At 34.9% G+C, this 20,674-nt stretch overlaps 1 protein-coding gene across 1 annotated transcript in view; it reads right to left on the bottom strand.

Annotated features, from left to right (window-relative positions):
- Positions 1–20,674, bottom strand: part of LOC118737545 — a gene marked incomplete in the record, with an annotated part of 159,008 nt that overhangs the window by 36,948 nt on the left and 101,386 nt on the right. The window contains 1 exon segment of the mRNA XM_036468119.1: positions 3,369–3,411.

Here is a 20,674-nt window from a genome sequence, read left to right as displayed (position 1 = left end):
GTATGCTCGGCCTAGTCTGATGCATCCTCCGGACACTGCTTCCGGAGCATATTGCGGACTCTGCATGACTTAAAACCATGCAGAGGTGGCAAACGAACTTTGCCATTGGCCACAGTGCCTACCCACCATTTTTGAACCAATAAATATTTTTTTTTATAAATACATACATGCAAATACTGGTCTCCCCTCTCACTGAGTTATTCACTAGCATTTGAATATTTCTATTCTAGATTTGGCAGATAAGCTTGACAGGCCATTCAATAAAAAAATTGTAAATTGTAAATTATCAATCTCTCACTGTTGCATTTTTTATTCGGTGCTAATTTGCTAGTGAAAAATTTACCACAAAGCAATAAATTTCCCCGAATTCCACTTTTGTGTATTTGTGACAATATCTACTTCAATTACTTTGCACTTCGCACCATTGCAACCAACGATGGCTAAGTAACTGAAGCAAATCAATAAAGACATGCGTATTTTGTTTATTACATTTTTGCGTGCAGCGGTTCGGCGTGAGCGAGCAACTTTCATTTTTATGCTAAAATTTAAAGCATATATATTTGTAGTAATCACTAAAATTAGGTGAACATTTGCTGTCACTTCTCGGCAAAGAAATTGTTAGCTCATTTTATTGCATTTCCAGCTACAGTTTTATACTTACCTTGTTGGCACATAGTAAATCTTGTTAGAGAATCAACTCTTATTGCCGCTTGTTGACTAGATCTCGTTTATAACCATTTATTACTGCTATGGTTGATTGTTGCTGCGCCTGCGGCACAATCACAACCGTCAAGCGTATTTAAATCGCATTAGATATCGCAAGAAAGTGAATATTTGCATCTGGATTAAATCAGCATGCCACAAGAAAAGCAATCAGTGAGTGGGGAAGAAACGCAGTGGGTAAGTGCTAATTACGCATTTATTGCACAGAAGTGGTGCGTTAGGAGCACGGAGGCATTCCGATGAGGGAGAGTGGGTTATTTTTTTATCGAAAATCAAAAAATGGTAACGAATAATGAGCTGCAATAGCGAATAATGAGTTCACAAATACTTCAGCATAACTTCGCAAATTGTTTTAAAGTCTTCAAATTTTTCAACGTGAAACAAGAGATAACAATTAAAACAGTTTATGGTAATGGTAATGTTTTTCAGTGATAATGGTATCTAATGGGCTTCGTAATCTTGCTTTGTACTAGTAAATTTAAGGGTAATGATAATGGTTATGGCAACAGCAATAATTGTTGTAATGATAATGGTAATGTTAATAGTAATGGTAATGGCAAGGGTATTTTTAATTTTAACGGTAATGTAGTAAGTGTTATGATAATTGTACTTGTGTTGGTAATATTGATGTTAAGGATAATGGTATTAGTAACAGTGATGATGGTAATGGTAGATGATTATAATGGTAATATTAATGGAGTACCGAGAATGGTTTCCAGTGGTAACCGTAATCGTATTGGATCTTAGTACTGATATTATTAATGTTTGTGGCAATGGGAATGGTAGTTGTATTGTTAAGGGTTATGATAATTGTACTTGTAATGTTAATATTAATGGTAATGATAGTGTTGTAACGATAATGGTAATGGCAATTAGAATGGTAATTGTAAAAGTTATGTTAAATGAAATGGTAATTGTAATTGTAATGGTAATCGTAATTAAAATAGTCATAAGAGCGATAATTTTAGCCATAAAAGCAATAGAAATGGAAAGAAATATTTTAAGTGACAAAACAGAAGAATCAAATGTATTGATATATGCAAAAACTACATAATTAACACTTTCTATTTCCACTTTTTTTTTAGAAATTAATCACACCGCGGTGTGTTGTCTGAATATCCTATGTACATATTTAATATCTACATACATACTCCTACATATGTATATGCAACCATCTGTGAGCAATTACGCATAGTATTGCACCAGCGTTAATGTGCGTATTGTTTTACGACTTTCTCGTAATAGATATTAATTTTTTTTTAAATGCCATTTACTCATATGCCACATTTATCATCACATTGCAGACAAATTAATTGATTGGAAGCGTTGATAAATGTGCAGGCATAAATATTTACAACTAAATGAGCTACCGATGAAAGCCTGACAAAGAGACAAATTATCATACATAAGGCAATAAGGTAGTGAAAAGCGAAACGAAGACCATCACATCTTAGCATTAATCTAATAGCTGTTGCAGCTGCTGACCAGTCACATGGCTTGCGTCAGCGTGGCGCTTGTGAAAGTGAAGTTTATGCTCGAGACACATTTACACACTTGCCAGCGTGAAGCTTTGTGTGTGGCTTGCAATTAATATATTATACATAGTTTGCGATAGCATCATCAATCACGCAACACATCACAACTGTTAACTTTCTGTCCGATTTATCATAATAATTTCAAATATTTGATATCTAAAATGCAATTTAATGGCATACCATATGCCTACTGTACTGTGTTTCTTAAATGCCACTACGTTCCGGTATTTTTAGTATTTCTCAAAATTCCAAAACAATTAGATTTATTGGGTCAGTAGTTGCGCGTAAATTGCTGTCTTCCGTGGCGTGTGGTGTGCGGTCTAGTGTGTGTGTGTGGTCGATAATTTTTTCCATAAACCAAAATTTCGTATTTCAACTATTTTCTATTTACTTTAAACATTGAATATTATGGTTTCTTTCCGCTTTTTCTTGTTCTACAAAGACCCTAATTTATTTAATTAGCGGTTAGCAAAATTTGTTACGCTTGGTTAGTTGGGCGCAAAGTTATTACACACACACACACACACTACATACATAGTCGCTGGTCAATCTGCCACTTCAATGCGCGCGCGCGTTCGCTGCTTAAGTCTTTTGTTTTAGCGTAGCGCACTCTCTCGCTTCGGTGAGTAACGCTAACGCGTTTGCTTATTAGAATAGAACACAATCATTTGAATTGGTGAAGGAAAGAACAAAGGTATTTCATAAAGCCGTTGAATATTTTTGATTTCTTTGTTCTCTCGGTTTCGTTTGAAATTTCACAAAAATATATGTTAATTGCTACAAAATGCCGTGACGAAGTATTCGAACTATTTCGCACATCAATCGCTTGCAGGTAGCTGTGTTAAAGACTGGGAGTTAGTAATTAGTAGAGCACTACTGGACACAGATAATGATTGAAAGAGGAATATGAGTGATGATAAAGGAATTTCGCAATGGTGGCTAAAGAAATAACAAAAATGGTGCAGAAAAATCAGAATAAGAAAACACACAAGGGCATGTTTCTTAAAATAAGGTGTGGAGTATTGGATTCGATATAAAATTTGCGAAGTAATTAAAATGGTCATTAATGTATATAGTTGGAATAATAGTAGCATATAGTGCGTCACTTACCTTCTGAAATTCCTTAAGCGTTTTAATTATCAATTGCAGTAATCTGAAAAGAGAAAAAAAGTAATATTTAGATATTTTGCAAATTTCTTGTAAGGTAAATTTAATTTACTATGGAGTAAGCTCAAATCCAATGATGGAATTTGAAAATCTTATATTGCAATAAATTTTGAAATTTTCTGGGAGAAGAACATATCGCATATCCTCTTCGAAAAAGGCAAAAATCAAACAGAATTTAGGCATATTTATTTATTCAGTATAATTCATAGGGTTTTATTTTGTACTAAAGCAAATAGGTTTTTCTTCATTATTATATTTTCTTAATAGAAAACGCAGTTATATTTCCGCGCATGATTTTTGAGCTGCGCCTCTTTTGAAAAGAGTGTGCGATAAGTAAATTAATTTCATAGCCCTTCTTAAGATGTTTATTAAGAAAGGACGTATTTGTCTCCTTTGCGTAGTCTCAATTAACACCCGAGTATGGCTAATAAACAATCCACATAAGGCTTTTGCATTAAAGGGGAGGATAATATTTCAAATAATACTACTATTATTATTATTGTTAAGGTTAGATATCTAAGACACTCTCTCTGGTAACTCATCATTAATTTCGGACCTATATGTTATGATTACACCGCGCTTCAGTTACAGGGGGCGATTTTTTGGTTAATGGAAAACAATATATTGCTGTGTCTTTTTATAAGAAAAATTTTTCTATTGATAAGATATGATGCTATTGCTTATACGTTTCAAGTTCATTCGAAACGTTGGGGTAAGCCACGTTTTTCCAAAAACATCATTTACTCCAATCGTTTTTGGGGGTTTCGTGTTGAGGCCATTGTCTTCCTGACCTCGTTTACCGCTTGTGACCTGGTACTCATAGTAGTTCAATGATATTTTATTCAGTAAGGGTGTTACTCATTCCCTTTGCCGAAGAAGATCTCTGCAAGTTTATTGACAATCGCATTTCTTTCAATAGCAATTTTGTTCCGAAATGCTGCGAACTCAAACAAGATTGGTCTGTCCAAGAGTGCTTCTTAGCTTATTAAGGTACGCCATCACCATGTTTTGTATTAGTTTATGAAATATTAGTGTTTTTTTTTTAATTACAGACCTGTGTCTGAACGAAAGGATCACAATGTTCTGGTTACAGCAGTAGCTCGTTTTGAACGCCGTAAATCTTTATATAGATATGTAATTGTTTTTCTGTGAAATGGAAACTTGGTTTGCTATGTTTTGTCATTCTTGGTAAAAATACAGCAATACCGATAACTTCCTGAGTATATGTACTATCAGTCTACCAATTTACCATACGTTTATGTGTATATTCTCTACTTCCTATAAATCAATACCCTTTCTGCTCTGATGTTGGTACAGTCTTTTCTATGATACCTCTTCTCGCCTTATTCTGGGTATGAGATGAGGCGACATCTAAAAGAACTTCCAACAATGCTGTTGCAGAATTCGTCTAGTAGAAGGTACGAATCTTTCAGCCGTGTCAGTTTTTCTTTTCAGAGCTCAAGGTATATTTGAAGCGCCGAACCTTTTAGCGGAACTTCTGGAAATGTTAAAGGTAAGTGCAATTCAAAATTTATCATTTAAAATATCCAAAAAGGTCCCCATAATGGATCAAATATCTACATTCCAGAAAACGCCTAAAATAGTAGTTTTCTGACAAAAGTCGGATTTTGGGCTAAAACCCTTTTGAAGAACGTTTACGATATGTTAGAATTTCTGCCGCACCCGACTGTGAGGCGCTGAAATTTTAGTGGAATGTCAAAATGTATTTCCTTCGATTGAAAAGCGTTTGTTTCCTTAAAGTTAAACTTAAGTGTTTATATAAGTACTAATTGGATTTTTATCGCGTTTCATTGCAAATATTTCAAATTTGTGTTGTCACAATTTTTTTACTTCGAACTTAGTATCTGATCCAAACTAAGACGATTCGAGAATCCTCATCTAATAGTTCGAAGTATAGAAGTTTAAGAAAACTAGTTGTCAATGGAAATCAGTGAGCCAGCTTCAGAAAAATATATATTTTACGATATTTTTAAATCACATTATTAGGTACATATGTAAACTGTAAAACCAATTTTTTCCTCAACATTTACTATGCCCTTGTACGAAAAACTTTCTATCCAATTGTTAACTTGACACTAAAAAAGAAATCAACAAAAACAGAAAGTGACTTATAAATTTCGGCACCCTACTCTACAGCCAAAACACTTTCCCCTAGTAAAAGAATTGTGTCGAGAAAGAACTTAAAACTAACCAAAACTTTTATGCGTATTAAAATTTCACTTTCTATCCAGAATGTCCATATGTTGCTCTAGCCACTTTCGCCACGCACTTATCAAAAAAGCAGTTGTCATTGAATATTCAAAAACGCGGCGGCAGTAGAACGTATGTACATATATAGTATTCGTAAAACACACAGTCATGAAGAAAATAAAAAAATAAAATAAAGTAGAGAGAAAAAATGTAATTTCATTATCTACACATATTTATACATACATATGTATACATATGCACGTAAAGAAAATAAAAAAAAGCCGTAAAGCAAGTTTATAGCAAAAGAACTAGTAACACAAGAAGGTTCTGTGAATTAAAAGGGAAAAATATTAAAACAAAAAAAAAAGGAAACCTTCAAGCGTCTTCTCTGAGTATTCTGCGCTTTGGACTACAAAACTGGACATATGACATACAAGAATGCATACAAATGTACATACTTCCATTTCCACTTGCTGTTCGGAGGTATAAAGTTTCATTTAATTGCTAGATACACTTGAAAGCTTGACAAATTGACAATAAACACTTGACACTTAACACTTCACACTCCAAACTCTACGCTGAATACACGGCGCTTAATACTTGAGGCTTTTTTATCTTTTAATTTCACTGTATGCATGTATGCATATAAAAACATAAATGTTTATTCACTCGAATGACTTTTATTTTTTAAGCGATTTTAATGTACATGAGTAGGTATAAATAAATATGCAACTGAAGTATCAACGCCAGACAAGCGATTATCCATGCGCGATGCTCGATGTGAACGTGAGTTTTAAGTATTTAGTTTGTATGATTGATTGGTCGATGATCGTCGTCTGTTGAGTTTGCTGACTAACTGTTTTGGTCATCTGCGCTGCTCTAACGGCATATGTTGCAATCAAATCGAGCATTGGTGGCGTTATGTTGCTGACAATGATTACTATTGTTTGTCGACGCTATATATTTTCACCCATTACTTTCTTATTACTCTATTTTCATTTTTTCATTTATTTTATGTTTTCTTTTTGTAATTTTTCTTTAGCTGACTTCTTACCTTTCGGCATATAAAAACAAAGTACTTTGTTTTGGCCTTCACTTGCATTTCATTTTGACCAGTTTCTATTCTCATTTTCTCTTTGCTCACTTTGGTTATGACTTTGAGCATTGAAAAGCGTAGCTAATCCGCTATAAAAGGTAGAAAGGGGCATAATTTCATGTTTGACATGACACTGTGTAGTGATAGTTGTGGCTTTCCAAGCACAAAAGAAATGAAGTCAATAATAAAGAGCTTATTGTCAGTTTAATGTATAAACAAATAATGACAATAAATTTAAAAGAACAAAAATTAAGTTGTTATAAATAATTTTAAAAAGGAATTCTTTTTTGTTATACTCATGAATGTATAATCGCGAAATTGGTTTAACAATCACCAATATATTGCTCTGCTTTGATATGAATGACAAAAAAAAATCATTATGATTTACAAATGAATAGAGCTTTTATCAGCCGCAACTAATTTAATTTAAACAAAAATCTTTTTTCCATTATAAAAATCCACTTTAGCAGTTTTGTGAAACAATTTCTTTTTTATTAAAAAAAAAGATATCAGTATGATAAAATTAATTGTTGTTTACGTTTTTCAGTTTTGTTTCGGCTGCTTTTGATCACTTCATCACTGACATATTAAGCTCATAAGTACAGTTTGCAAAAAAAAAACAAAGCTATAAAAGAAATGGATGCCGAACACTAGCTAAGAAAGTAGCTAAAAGTCCAAATGCACGGCGGCATTAAATCGACATATGAACAAACATCAAAAACTTACTTACAAGTGCGTGAGTCCAAGAGTATTTTTTTTTTTTGCTGTCAACTTAGTGACGAGATTTTTAAGCAATTTCATTTAAAGCGCAATAAGAAGGATTGTAGGCGCGTGCTACAATTTTGCTGTGGTGTTGTGTCTACTTAATTGAAAATATTGTATCACTGCAGAGCGGAGCAAAGCAAGTGTGTAAAATTACTTTGGACATTTCAGGCCAAACATTTCCAAGATGGACTTAAGCTAATTCAGTGGAAGTAAAAATAAGCAAAGAAAACCGTCGGAAATTAAATATTTTATACCCCTTATGCGAAAACCTGAAATCTGTAGCAGAGGTTCCGATGGGCATTATTAGTCAGTTTGGAAATCTTAATTGGTTTCGTGAAACTAGATATTTGTGTAACACTTGCATAAGGCCTTTGGGTGAATTTTTTACCCGAAATTTTTTTCAAAAGTAACGTATAGGTACGACATTGTCATTTGCTAATCGCTATACACGCAATATTTGTTTACATTTTACGGGGAAAAATGAGTGATCAATCGCATAGTCAAGAAGAAAAATTAGGGCTATAAGAAAAAGGGACGTGACACCTCCTATACAAACCGAATTTTCCTACTGCATATCTCTGGGGGTGTTCATGGTAGAGGACTAGAACTTGGTATGAAGATATATAACATCAATCTCGTAGTCATGAAGAGAAATTGGGGCTATTGGAAAAAGGGGTGTGACACCTCCCATATAAACCGAATTTTTCATACTCCATATCTCTGGAAGTGTTCTTGGTAGAGTAATCGTATCTGGTATGGTGATGCATGAAAGCAATCCCATACTCTTAAGGGGTGTGGCACCTTTCAAATATACTGAAACTATTACGTATCTGTGTTTGTGATGTAATTCTTCTGTACGTGTGTTTGTGAGTGAACCGACCCACCAAACAATTTTTGTAGCCGGCAATAAGGAAACGTGTCACCATCGGAAACAACCCTGCAGTATGGGGGAGCGACTACAGGACTGATGAATCGATAGCTACCAAATAAACACCGTCAATTACCGACCGACTACTTGCAGTGTATTTCAGCGATTACTTTTACAAGGCAATGTCCTAGGCGGTAGTCACTATCGGCTCTCTCTGCAATACCGGAAAGTAGTCACTTGTGTGATTTATGGGCGATCTCTGTCGTAATTTTTCGCTATTCTACTTTCGACTGGTTCGGCTCTGCACTAGCATGTGCACTACCACGGGTTTAAAGAGTAGCTACTTACCTAGGAGTCGGTGCAGTAGCGGTTCAAAAATAGCGATTGACTCCAGCAGTACTGGAGGGAAATTTGTTGCCGGTAATATCGCCATCGTATCGATTTCTTAATTCCAGTCGCTCTAAAACGTCCGCCGAAGGCAACTCGCCTGGGCGAGTACTTCTCTTATTACCTGAATGAGTCATTTTCTTATCACTTCAGGCGATATTTGGAATAATTTTCTTCCTTTTAATACTTCATTTATTTTTTTTATACAAAATTGGAACTTGAAAATGGAATAAGTTATTTCTTTGACTATGGACCTCCTGTTTTTTCTATCCTGTCTTTGTTATAAATTAGACGCTTTTGGATAATACTGTGGACGCGATATTTATAAGTTTAGGAATTTTTTTATAACTTATTTATTCCAAAATTGACATGAAAGAAATGATGTTGCCGATTTGTCTCCACGGCAATAAATCGGTGGGTCCCAATTTGTTGCCATTGACGATTGTTGCCTATTTCTCATATTATGTATGGTGGGGATTTTAACGAAATTTTGTGTGTATTTAAGAGGGTCTCTGGATTGCCAGATTCACAGTTTGACCCACCAGGTGGTGTTGGAGTCGAGTTGTTACTTTAAATCTTACATATGATCCGGTCTGGCTCATATTCGAAACACGTATTGGTATCGTAAAGGGAACTATTTGCATTAAGTTTTCTGCACAAAATCTATGTAAATTATCAAAAAGTGGATAATTGCAATAAAATTCAATAATCATGAGAGTTTTACTATCAAGGATTACAAAATTTTAAAAACTCTCCGCGTACGTGCACAAAACACATTTCAGGAAAAGAAAAGGAGAGATATTAATGAAAATGTATATCTAGAATTGTCGCAGTGCAGTTCATAGTTTTAAAATTGTAAAGAATTTCGTGAAAGTGTCAACCAAAATAATATAAAACACCTGTTCTAAGCGAATTTCCATGTAATCGTTGCACCATGATTGTGAAGATGAAGCAACTATGACTGGACGACCAATGTACAGAAAGCCTTACTACTCGATTACATCAACACCAAAATTCCAATAATAATTTCATAAAAAACTTCATCAGCATGCGTCGTCAAATTACCGTAATTGGTACTGCTTACACGCAGCAAACAGAAGTATGTAAATATATAAAAATTAAAATTTACAATTTGTTTTTCCATTACTGTAAGCGCAAAAATATATAACTTTTACACTCTCAAACGACATTCTTTAACTTTTGCGAATTTTGCTATATTACTGGCCACTTGTAAATGTTATGTATACTAAGTAATTTTTAAATACTTCATTAACGCTTGTTAGTAGCATGGCAAAATATTATCGCGCTTAAAACAAATACAAACACACAAATTCGCATATGGGTCACAACCAAAGCAGACGCAGTGAGAAAAACAAGGTGTGGTTAAACATGCTTTTATATACATATTTGCATACATAATATACATATACCTACATACATAGGCATGAGTGTGCACCTACAACTGCATACGCACACTTGGCTCGTCAATGTGCCACATTTGTATTTGCTGCTGCATTAAGTCGACGCGCCACAAACAGTAGCTAAATGCTTGCTAAATTAATACTTTTAAATATTGGCTTTGTATCGATGCGGTCAGTGTTGCTCATGTTGTTGCTCTTACAGTTATTTCTGTTGTTGGAATTGTTGTGGCTTTGGCCCAGTGTAAGTATGTACTCGTAGTAGTTAACAGCCAATGCAAATATAGGTTAATAGCGCTGGCATCGCACTTGGCATTCACAAAGTGCCATTTACTGCGCTGGCTGGCACCCGCAACATGTTTACAATACTTTCATATACATAAGTACTACATATGCACCAACATATGTAAATAGACGCAGTACATATGCATGTGTTTGTTAATATACATAAGTACATAGATGGTTACATGAATGTTGGTGGCAATCTTCTTTTCCATTCCATTCTTCCAATTAACCATCGATACCAGCAGCAGCAGCAACAGACATAGCGCGGCATTGTTGTGGCAACATGTTGGCAGTGTGCATGGAGAAAAAAGAACTAAAACCAAAAGAGACGTTTTTGTGACCTGCAATTAATTTTTATACGGCAACAAAGAACAGATATTTATGCATAAATGCGTATGTTTGAGAGCGTTTATGGGGATGTATGCGTATTCGCGCATTCAGCGCCGCTTTTGCAAAGGCAAATACACACTTACCTGCACCCACCTTCAATACATCGTGCTTTATTAGCAAAGAAAACAAAAACAAAATGCCACAGTAACCCACAGCTGCTGGCAGGTGGCATTGGAATTTTAGTTGGTGTTCATGTATGTACAATAGGGTGGTCCAAAAATACACGTGAAAAAGTAAACTAGGATTTTTTTTTATTTACAATCAAAAAATTAAGTTTTCCATGTATTTTGTATGGGGAAAAAACAACTTTTCGTAGAAATGGTATAGAATTCTTAAAAATCAATATTTTTCAATCGAATAGCTCTGTTTCTCTGCAGCAATCTTCGAATAATAATACTAAATTGTTTATTTAACCATTTTTTATCGCAACTATATCTTATAGGTCCGCCAAAAATCCACAAAAGCCTTGAAAAGCTCAATGGGGGGACCAATAAAAAATGGTTAGTATTAAAAAAATTGTTCGAAAAATATTGATTTTCAAGAATTCCACTCCTTATAAAAATACAAGAAAAACTTTGAGCGACCTCTAAATTTTTTTGATTTCAAAATAAAAAATAGGGGTATACTTTTTTCGATATAGAACAACCCCAGGGGGTGAGAGCATTACAATTCGACTTTGCTGTTTTTGGACCACCCTAATGTGCATAACCTGCAGAAAATCTGACTAGCTCAGAACTAGCGTAGACCTAGAGCTTTTGCCGGCAGTATTAATTCTAGCTCAATACCCAAGCTATACTTTCAACTGTCCAGTTTTACGTGGCGATGTCATTGGCCGTGGAAATTGTCGTCCTGTGCCTTACTTTGCAACTAGCTTTTAACCGCTTCCGTTTTGGATAGCTTTTTATAAGAAAACGTTTTTAAGATTCGATTTTTGGATACTTTTTCGTCTTTTATTTTCTTTTACAGATTTCATTTTTGTTATATATCATATTTAAAAAAAAAAAATATTGTAAGCTGCACCCAACAATTTGAATTAATTATTTTGAAAACCCACAACTGTCTCCTCCGCGATTTGAACTCGCGACTAACGATGCTTGAGTCGGAGGTCTTCTCGCTAAGCTACTTTCTTATTGTACTAGTAATGAGCATTTGCAAGTTTACACCGCAAGTTTCAACTGCCCCGCTCTGCATACGTTTTGCACTAGTCAGAGATAATTCGCAACTAGCGCTTTGTCAGACTGTCTCTAAATTTTACTGCAGGGTACTTACACACCTACATATTTACACATACATAATTGCACAGTTATTGCTCTGTGGACATAGCCACTAAAATAAAAAAAAATAGCACCAACCAAAAACAGCTGGCAGACATCAGAAAAAAGAATGCGGCTGCGGCTTGCAAGTGACGTCGATTATTTGATCTGACATGCATATTTTAGCGCGTCGCGTAGAGCAACAATAAAGAGACAGGCATAAAGCAAAAAAACGCAACCAAACTGTGCTACTGTGCTGCCACACTGTCTGCCAGCGCAAAATTAGAGCAACGGCTTAAGCGGCCAAACTCCCACCCAGCGGCCAATTTGCTAGCTAATACTGCTGCCTTTGTTGCTTTAGTGCTTGCCTGCCTTTGAAAGTGGCAACTTATGCAACTCACGTAGCACTGCGTTGCGGCGGCTGGCCGTGCTGCTCGCATTTCTTAAAATATTTTAATTAAATGCAATTTGTTGGAATTTAAATTGAAAATGTGCCGCATTCAATGCCATGAATGAGGTGAGCTGCAATCGCATTGGCACTACATAAATGGGGCGACGGTAGTAGAAGCAGCAGCCTACAATGACAGCTAATAGCTGTTGCTAAGACAGCAATGTGCTGTGTTGTGCTGTGCTGTCTTATACATATACATACATATAAGTACATATGTATGCTTAGGAAATAGCATGTACGCCAACGCCCCCATTGCGCGTGAAATGGGTCACTTATTTATTAATAAACATTTTCTAGTAAAAATGGTACATATTTTAATTCAATTAAAAATTGTTAAATTCTAATTAAATTCTAATAAAATTGCTAAGCAGTTGGCTTAACTGTTAACGGTTATAGCCAAGAATACTGCAATCCTGAAAAGCATATATAAGTATGTTTGTACGTTTGTATCTGTGCATAGTTTATGTGTATTAGTTGATTTATTTCGCAATAAATTAAATTTCATTTGGTACGAAATTTGTTAAAATTTGGACAAGCGATTTGTTTATTATTAGGAAAGGACTTTTTTCGGCCTAAGAAAATATTTCGCGAAGTTGAACTGTTATTACTGAACTAATAAATAACCGTCTTTTTTAGTTATTATTGGATTTTCTTCTAAAAAAGACCCAAAAATAAATCCAGGATTCTTTTTTAGGAGGTCGTGTGATCAACGGGACATTGATACCTTTATAAAATACTATAATAAAAATAATTTGGGGTCCCTGGCTCATCGGGAAGTTGGTTAAAATTTTATTGCAAAATTTTATTACTCACAGCGGAAAATTAATAAACGCTTGTAAAAAGACGTGGTGAAATTATACCAGGCGCTGTAATAAGAGCGAGAAGAAAAATTTGACACTATCTTTTTTGAAAATTTGCTTGTAAAAAATTCTGTAAGATAGCCGAACGTCAAGAAAACTAAGAACATAAAGAAACACAAATATATAAAGCAAGGAGTGTTCCTCACTGTGTCAAATCCCTCTGTATGTTCTTTTTGTGTTTTCTTGTGTGTGGGTTGTTTATCAACTGCTTAAATTTCCCTTTCGCAAAGGCCAATTTGGCAGGAACTTTTATTTATGAGTGTCTTCGTTTTTGGGTTACTGAAATACAGAAAAAATATAAGTGAACGTACGTAAATGGAAGAAGAGTGTTAGGCATATCTTAACCCGACATATGCATGTGTGAGCATTTATAACACAGAAGGAAGCGTGCACATTCATAATACGATACACCGAAAATAGGCTATTTTATTTATATTTTATACATATGTACCAGTATAAGCAGAATTAAATATTGGAGTAAGTGCTATTATATTTAAGTATATTTTGAATTAGTTTGAGCCAAAAAATTAATCCAACACTTAGTTTTTTTCTTCCAGCGATAAGTGTCCGACACCAACAGCAACGGAGCGAGAGCACACATCTACAAAAAATAAACCAACTGTTGTGGGTTATTTTTTCTCTTAGTTATTCAAAGTGGAGAGATTTATTTTGGATCTCTAGTAAAATTTCATTATTTGGCGTGCTTTATAGACAGGCAGAATTCGGGTTCTTACTTTATGAAACATTTAGGGCCGGATTCATAGTGCTTAATTAAACGATTGTTAACTTAACCACCAACAAGAATTTAAATTTGAATGTATATTGAGAGTTAACTATATACATAAAGTCGTGTATCCTAAAACTGTGTAGAAAAATTCTAAAAATCAATACTTCCAATACTTTCAATTCAAATTTGAAATTCGGTCCACAAAAAAATTCAATTTCACAAGCCTTTAACTATGCTGCTTTAAACTTTTGTTAACTGAGCGTTACGTATATGAAAATCAAAATTTAAACTCATATTAGTGGTTAACTATGCACTGTGAATTTTGCTCTGAGAAAACATCCAGTTTTTGTATACTAAGTTTCTGTGGTCCCTTCAAGTAATGTCATTTCTAATTTCTGGGCTGGAAATGTTTAAGGACCAAATTCACAGTGCGGAGTTAACTCAGAATTGGCAGTTAACTACAGATTTTTGTACAGATTCTGAGTTAACTATGCACTATGAAGTTGGCTCTCAGTCTTATTAGCGAAACTAACGAAAGAGTAAAAGTAATGACAAAAATAAAAGTAAAAACGCACATTTTTGTAAATATTTAAGAGCAATATAAATCCCAATTTAAGATTTCAGTCCAAGATAAAATGGTCCCCCAATGAAAGATAAGTAAGTTTTTATGCTTAAAATTCCCACTTTAGTTAACTATAAGGAAATAATAGACTATGTCAGTTAAAACTTTAAACCAGTATGTATCACCGTCCAAAATTTTCTACTTGAAGTCAAATGATAATGCAAGCCTTTCATCAGTCAAAGGCATAATCATACAGTCATTTTTTCAGGTATCTCAGAACTAAGCTCTAGACTATATATATTGAACTCCCAAGTGAACTCCATGCGGGACGTGCTAGCAATTTTTGGGACTACCAAAACCGGCTACCGTCCTTCAACACTTAATATTGACTTATCTAATAGCACCCTCTAGCCTAGACTACAAATTATTCGTTGGGATACTACATTGGCATTGTCTCACACCATCTCATCGCCAAATGTCGCTTTCAGCTTTAGAAAACCATACAATTTATTGGTGCTATTAATTCGGCGAGCAAATCGAGCCACGAACGTTTCTGAAATATTGAAGACCCAAGTTTGACTGCAGTCAATATCGGGCTACTAAATTTTGACATTATCGCAGAGATTAAAAATACTTACTTTTGAAAATGTTTACGCAATATCTGAAGATATTTTCAAGGTGTCACCTGATGGTTTTGAAAGTAATTTTCATTTAAAAATGAAAGAGGAAAAGGACTTTTTAAAGATGAATACCTAATGGTTTACAATTTTTTCCTCATCCATTTTGGGAGACTTCATCTGCTTTGATTAAATTTTTTCTCAAATTTACGCCGCAACTGTTTTCAACTTAAATCATTGGAAGCCATTTCTAGATCAACTGTTGGCTCACACACTCTCATTTTACCGTGAATTATAAAGACAACAGAGCATAAATATTGAAAGCACTAACTACAATATTCATACAAAAGTACTTACCACATGTACACATGTGTATGTATGTAGTATATGTGGAGCGAGCTGTCAGCTGCTGCAAAGCAATGCATAACTGTCGAGCACGTCCCGGCCGGCATCTTTGCCATTTCCTTGAATTTGATGCGCACAAACACACACACATATGTAGATATGTAGCAAAAAGTGTGCATCAATGTATATAGTGACTAGAATAATTATAAAATTTCTCATAAGTGTATTATGAAAATATGCAACCGAGTAGATAAATGCAGCATTTTAACTTTTTTTATGTGCTCAAGTAAGAAAAGCAGAAGCAAAAAAAGAAGAAGAGCAGCACGCTGCGCCAAGTAGCTGTTGCGAAAAATTGCACTAATAAATACGTAAACTCTCACAATAATAAAGGCGGATGAGCAATTGTTAAAGTGTATATTGCGCGCCGGTGAATAGGGGTTAGTGTTACGTTGTTGCAAGTTGCAAGTTGCACGCGCCGCGTCATGTTTTTATTGTTTTTGGCGTGCTAGAACGTTTTACGTTTAATGCTCGCTGCTTAAGGTAAACTTTTAACTTTGAAATCAGCGCACTCAAATTAATATACACTAAGCGTTTGCGTGGCCGCATAGAGCTGTTGCTGGAGGGATTGGCAAGTAGAATCAGTAGAAAAATTGTGAAATAAGAACATGGCGATGCACAAATTACACACACATGCGCATTTCTACTTTTTACTACCTTCTCTTTTTCTTTCTATTTCTTCTTTATAGTCCAGTGTGTATGTACGTGTGTGTGTGAATTTTCACATATAAAACATCCGCAAACAAGCGAATAATCTGCACGTATCGCAGCAGCAATTAAATCAAACAATAAATAAGCTGACAGCGGCTGGCAACAAAAGTCAAGCGCTACAATATCGGCAATAAGTATTAGAAGAAGCAAATCCAACGGCGGAAGCCTTTGCAACAGCGTGTGTCTACTGTCAGCGCCATTTGAGCGATGAATGTTCGTTTATAACTAGTATGCTGCATACTGTTTTTCAGCACACTTGCTGCAGCGATAATTGCTTTACGCCAACATCAAAGGCATATAAATCATAAATATAATAAGCGATACAAAAAAATTTATAAAAAACAAACACCTAGCCACTTACAGAGCTGGAAAATAATTCGCACATTGCCGCAATATGCTTTAGCGGCTACTGCTGCCGCTGTTACAGTGTGTGTAAACGCTCATGCTGGCTAATCTGGCAGTATTTAATTTAAAATTTTTGTTTGCCTTTTCGCGGCATAATACATACTAGATCCACTTGGAAGTGCCAGCAGTTTACCACCATATTCTTCTTTTTCCACTTTTTCTTCTAGCTCAGCCACTGCCTATTCTACTTTCTCACATTACAGCGTGCCTAAATAAACGTTCATTAGTTAATTGTTGGCGAAGTCTAAAGCTAAAATTTCGGCCACCGCCCTGCAATTGAATTTAGAGTACTTGGCCAAGCATCGCATCGACTCCATCATTTTTAGCCAATTTTTTCTGTCTGTGATCTATTATTAGTCTTTTAAAATCACCCGAAATTCTCAACAATAGCTAAATCAAGCACACACGTTCAATGTTTGAAAACGTGCGGCTCGCCATACCAAATGGCGCCATTGAAGATTTGCGTTGCGCGCTTTTGTACGAGCGTGCTAATTTCTTTTGCTAATTACTTACTTTGTATATATATTTTTTTCTTGTTTGAGGTTGTAAAAATTATTTTGCTTCTCATCGTTTTGATTGCTATCGATCTCGTTAGCAATTTACGCGCAGCTGGGGCGCTAATAATTAGTTGCGTTAGTTATCAGGAGAAAACATTTTTTTTTTTTGTGGTTGAATGTTGAATGGTTTATTGGTGTGAGATTAAGATGGAAAATAGTAGATTTTTATAAGGCGTAAAGCACAGATTTTAATTATCAATAAACTACATGATTGACTTCGTACAGATATCTTTGCAAAAATTTGAAATTTTCTTTATGAAAAATGTGCATGACACTTTACACCTAGAACTACTTTGTTGTTTTAATTTGCTATTCGAAAGCTTTATAAAAATTACTCAGTTATTCGAACAGGTTTGTGGGCAGTCAAGGATATTACAAAGTGCATGCTTATTTAACCCGAATAACTTTATTTACAAATAGATTTAATTTTGTATAGTACTACTTTTTTTTTAAATTATTGAAATTAGTGGTGGTCAAAATTAAAAAAAAAAAATTAAGAGAAATATGTGTTTTTTTTTTATTGTACCCGATAAAAAATCCTAACACGCCGAGCCTGACAATAGATTGTTAATTCAGTTATAAAGGCCTATATATCCTCTTCTCAGATAATATTCGATTTTTGAAATCTAATCAAAAACAGTCATTCTAAAACTCATAAATCTACAATGTCCTATTTTCTGACTTAAAATGACAGGTCGCGACCTCTAAATGATCTTTAAAAAATCTATAAAAGTAGTCAATAATATTTCTCATGAAAACGAATAAAATCAGGGGGAAGGGTCTTGAAATTTCCGAAAAGAAAAAAACGTTTTCGATGGGCACCCTAATATACATGCATACTTTCTTCAAAGTATTAAAGGATTTTCTACATGAATTTTTTAGGTGACGGCACATATTTAATAACCAAATGCAAACTTTTTTTGGTATGGCACATGTTAGTTAAAAAATCGGTTCTGAGGACTCAGGGAGAGAACTGAATTTCCTCCTTATTTCTGTTTTAAAATAGTTTTGAACAAACTTACGAAAATACTGCTATCCAAATTAAAATTACCCATACAAAAGACTTAAGCAACGAACCCGTGCCGTACTGTGATTTTTGTAAACAGTATTTAGTGGATGTTAACAGCTTTTCGAATACTTTACAATTGAACAAAGCCTAACAATAATTATCAAAATTATTATTTCGACATTTCGTAATTTATTTAACGGCTACGCACGAATTTTCGTGATCAATTAATTTCATACCAAACAAGAATGAAATGGTTTTTACAAATTAAAGCTTGAGGTAAATCGTGTGCTGCGATGTATACTTTTTCGGCATTTAGTTCTAGCAGCAAGTTTACTGATTTAAAATCTTGCTGAGGCTGAAAGACTGACCCGAATTAGAATTAAGTTTGAAATTAATTTCCTCCGTGTGTAGATACATAAAATATTACCTTCTTCGTAAAATAGTGCTTAATTGATTTTACTGCACTTTTTCCAACAATATTTTAGAAAAAGGCAAATGTTTATCAGATAAGGCCAAATGAATTTCAGAAAAGCTCAAATGTGTTACAGAAAAACTCAAATGTATTTCGGAGAAGGGCAAATATATCTCAGAAAAGCTCAAAAGTATTTCGGAAAAGGCCAAATGCATTTCAGAAATAGCCAAAAAGTAAGTTTTTTTAAGAATTTTTCACGTTTTTCTCCGAATTTTTTTCAGTATCATTTTCTTGTGAACCAGCTGAGAAATATTCCCTTAAACGTAGGTCTCGTTGTCTATTAAACAGAATTCGAATTTCTCAAACAATTTGTTTGCCTAAGTAAGCTGTCAAATGTGGTACTAATCTTTCCAATCATAAAATAAAACAGAAATTCCGCCTAGCTCAGAGCTCATAAATTATTTCACATATTCAAGGAATTTCCGTTGGCTTTTTGTTAATTTTTTATTAGCCTATAATTACCACTAATAACACCAATCGTTGCTTATTAAGATATGACAGCACTCAAAATGGACATATCAACAATCACTCGCGACAGCTAAAATACGCGTTGATCGATGTCTCTTCGACTGCCTCAACGAATGGTAGAATAGATGTATTTGACAGGTTGATGGGTGCGCTGATGCGCTGATGTGCTGATGCGACGGCATCCTTTCTTTTCACTTTAAAATAACTCAATATATTTCATGTGCGGACGTATGGCGGGAGAACTTCATTCATATATATTTTTTCAATGCAAACTATAGCTCACACTGCTGACTACCGTTACAACAACAGCTGTTTTGCCAATTGTAGCATAAAGGTCAATCATGTACGCACCGCGTAGTAATTCATCAAAATGGAAAAATATTTTCAAATGTATACAATGGTAGCAAAAAAAAGAAGATGCAATGTAAAAACGCCTGGAATTTTCTCTGCTAAATATATTGTTTTTCCGCCTTTCATCGGCAATTGTAGACGATAAATGGTAAAATAAGAAATGCGCGCGCGAACAATGGCCACAGAACTAAAGCGCTGTAGGAATGATTGCTTCAACTTGCCGCAAGCGCTTTGAAAATGTGCATGTTGCAACTTGGCAATGTGCAACATCTTCAGCGTTAATTACCTGTCAGTCGGTTTGCCTTGCCACTGGCCGACCGCTGGAGTTGTTGCTACTCCTATTGGCTCCAATATATTGTGGATACAACAAATTTTTTTCTCACAGTAGCGCACGCACTGACCGCTGCCAACCGTTGCTAACCTCTATGTACCACCGCTGCTCTTTCCTGTTTGTGATATTGCCTGCGCTATGGCTGGCTGTCTGTCTTTCACACTCTTTCACCGAATCGATTTTTGCTGATTGTGTGCTTAATCCGCCGCATTTGTGCTAAGCATTTTTATAAATCGATCAACGAGAATTCCATTTCCTATTGCTATATATGCATTAACGTTTGCTGCTGCATATGAGCAACATATCTGCGTAATTGCTGCTGGCTAAAAGCACAAGCGCAAACGAGCTGTCTATATGTATTTTTTTCTTTTTTTTTTGTGATATATCAGACACGAAATAATGACGACCACATAACTACATATATGCACATTTCTATTATTTAAACTGCTAGTCAGTTTTGCTTTGATTAAAAACCAGCCTGTAATCTTAAACCACAGCGCCTTGCTGCCTACGCTACTCCTACTGTCTGTCTGTCTGTCTGTCTGTCTGTCTAGCAGGCTGCATGCTATTCGCTACTATCCATTACTGCCACTTCTCCTGTTGCCAACTACATGCCACAGAATCATAAATTTAACAACATCAATAAAGTGGCG

The sequence above is a fragment of the Rhagoletis pomonella genome, unplaced genomic scaffold, assembly GCF_013731165.1.
Source record: "Rhagoletis pomonella isolate Grant_MI unplaced genomic scaffold, Rhpom_1.0 Rhpom_scaffold_00004, whole genome shotgun sequence".
Lineage (NCBI taxonomy): Eukaryota > Metazoa > Arthropoda > Insecta > Diptera > Tephritidae > Rhagoletis > Rhagoletis pomonella.
Note: the sequence above shows the minus strand (reverse complement) of the source record. Positions and strands in the feature narration are given on the sequence as shown.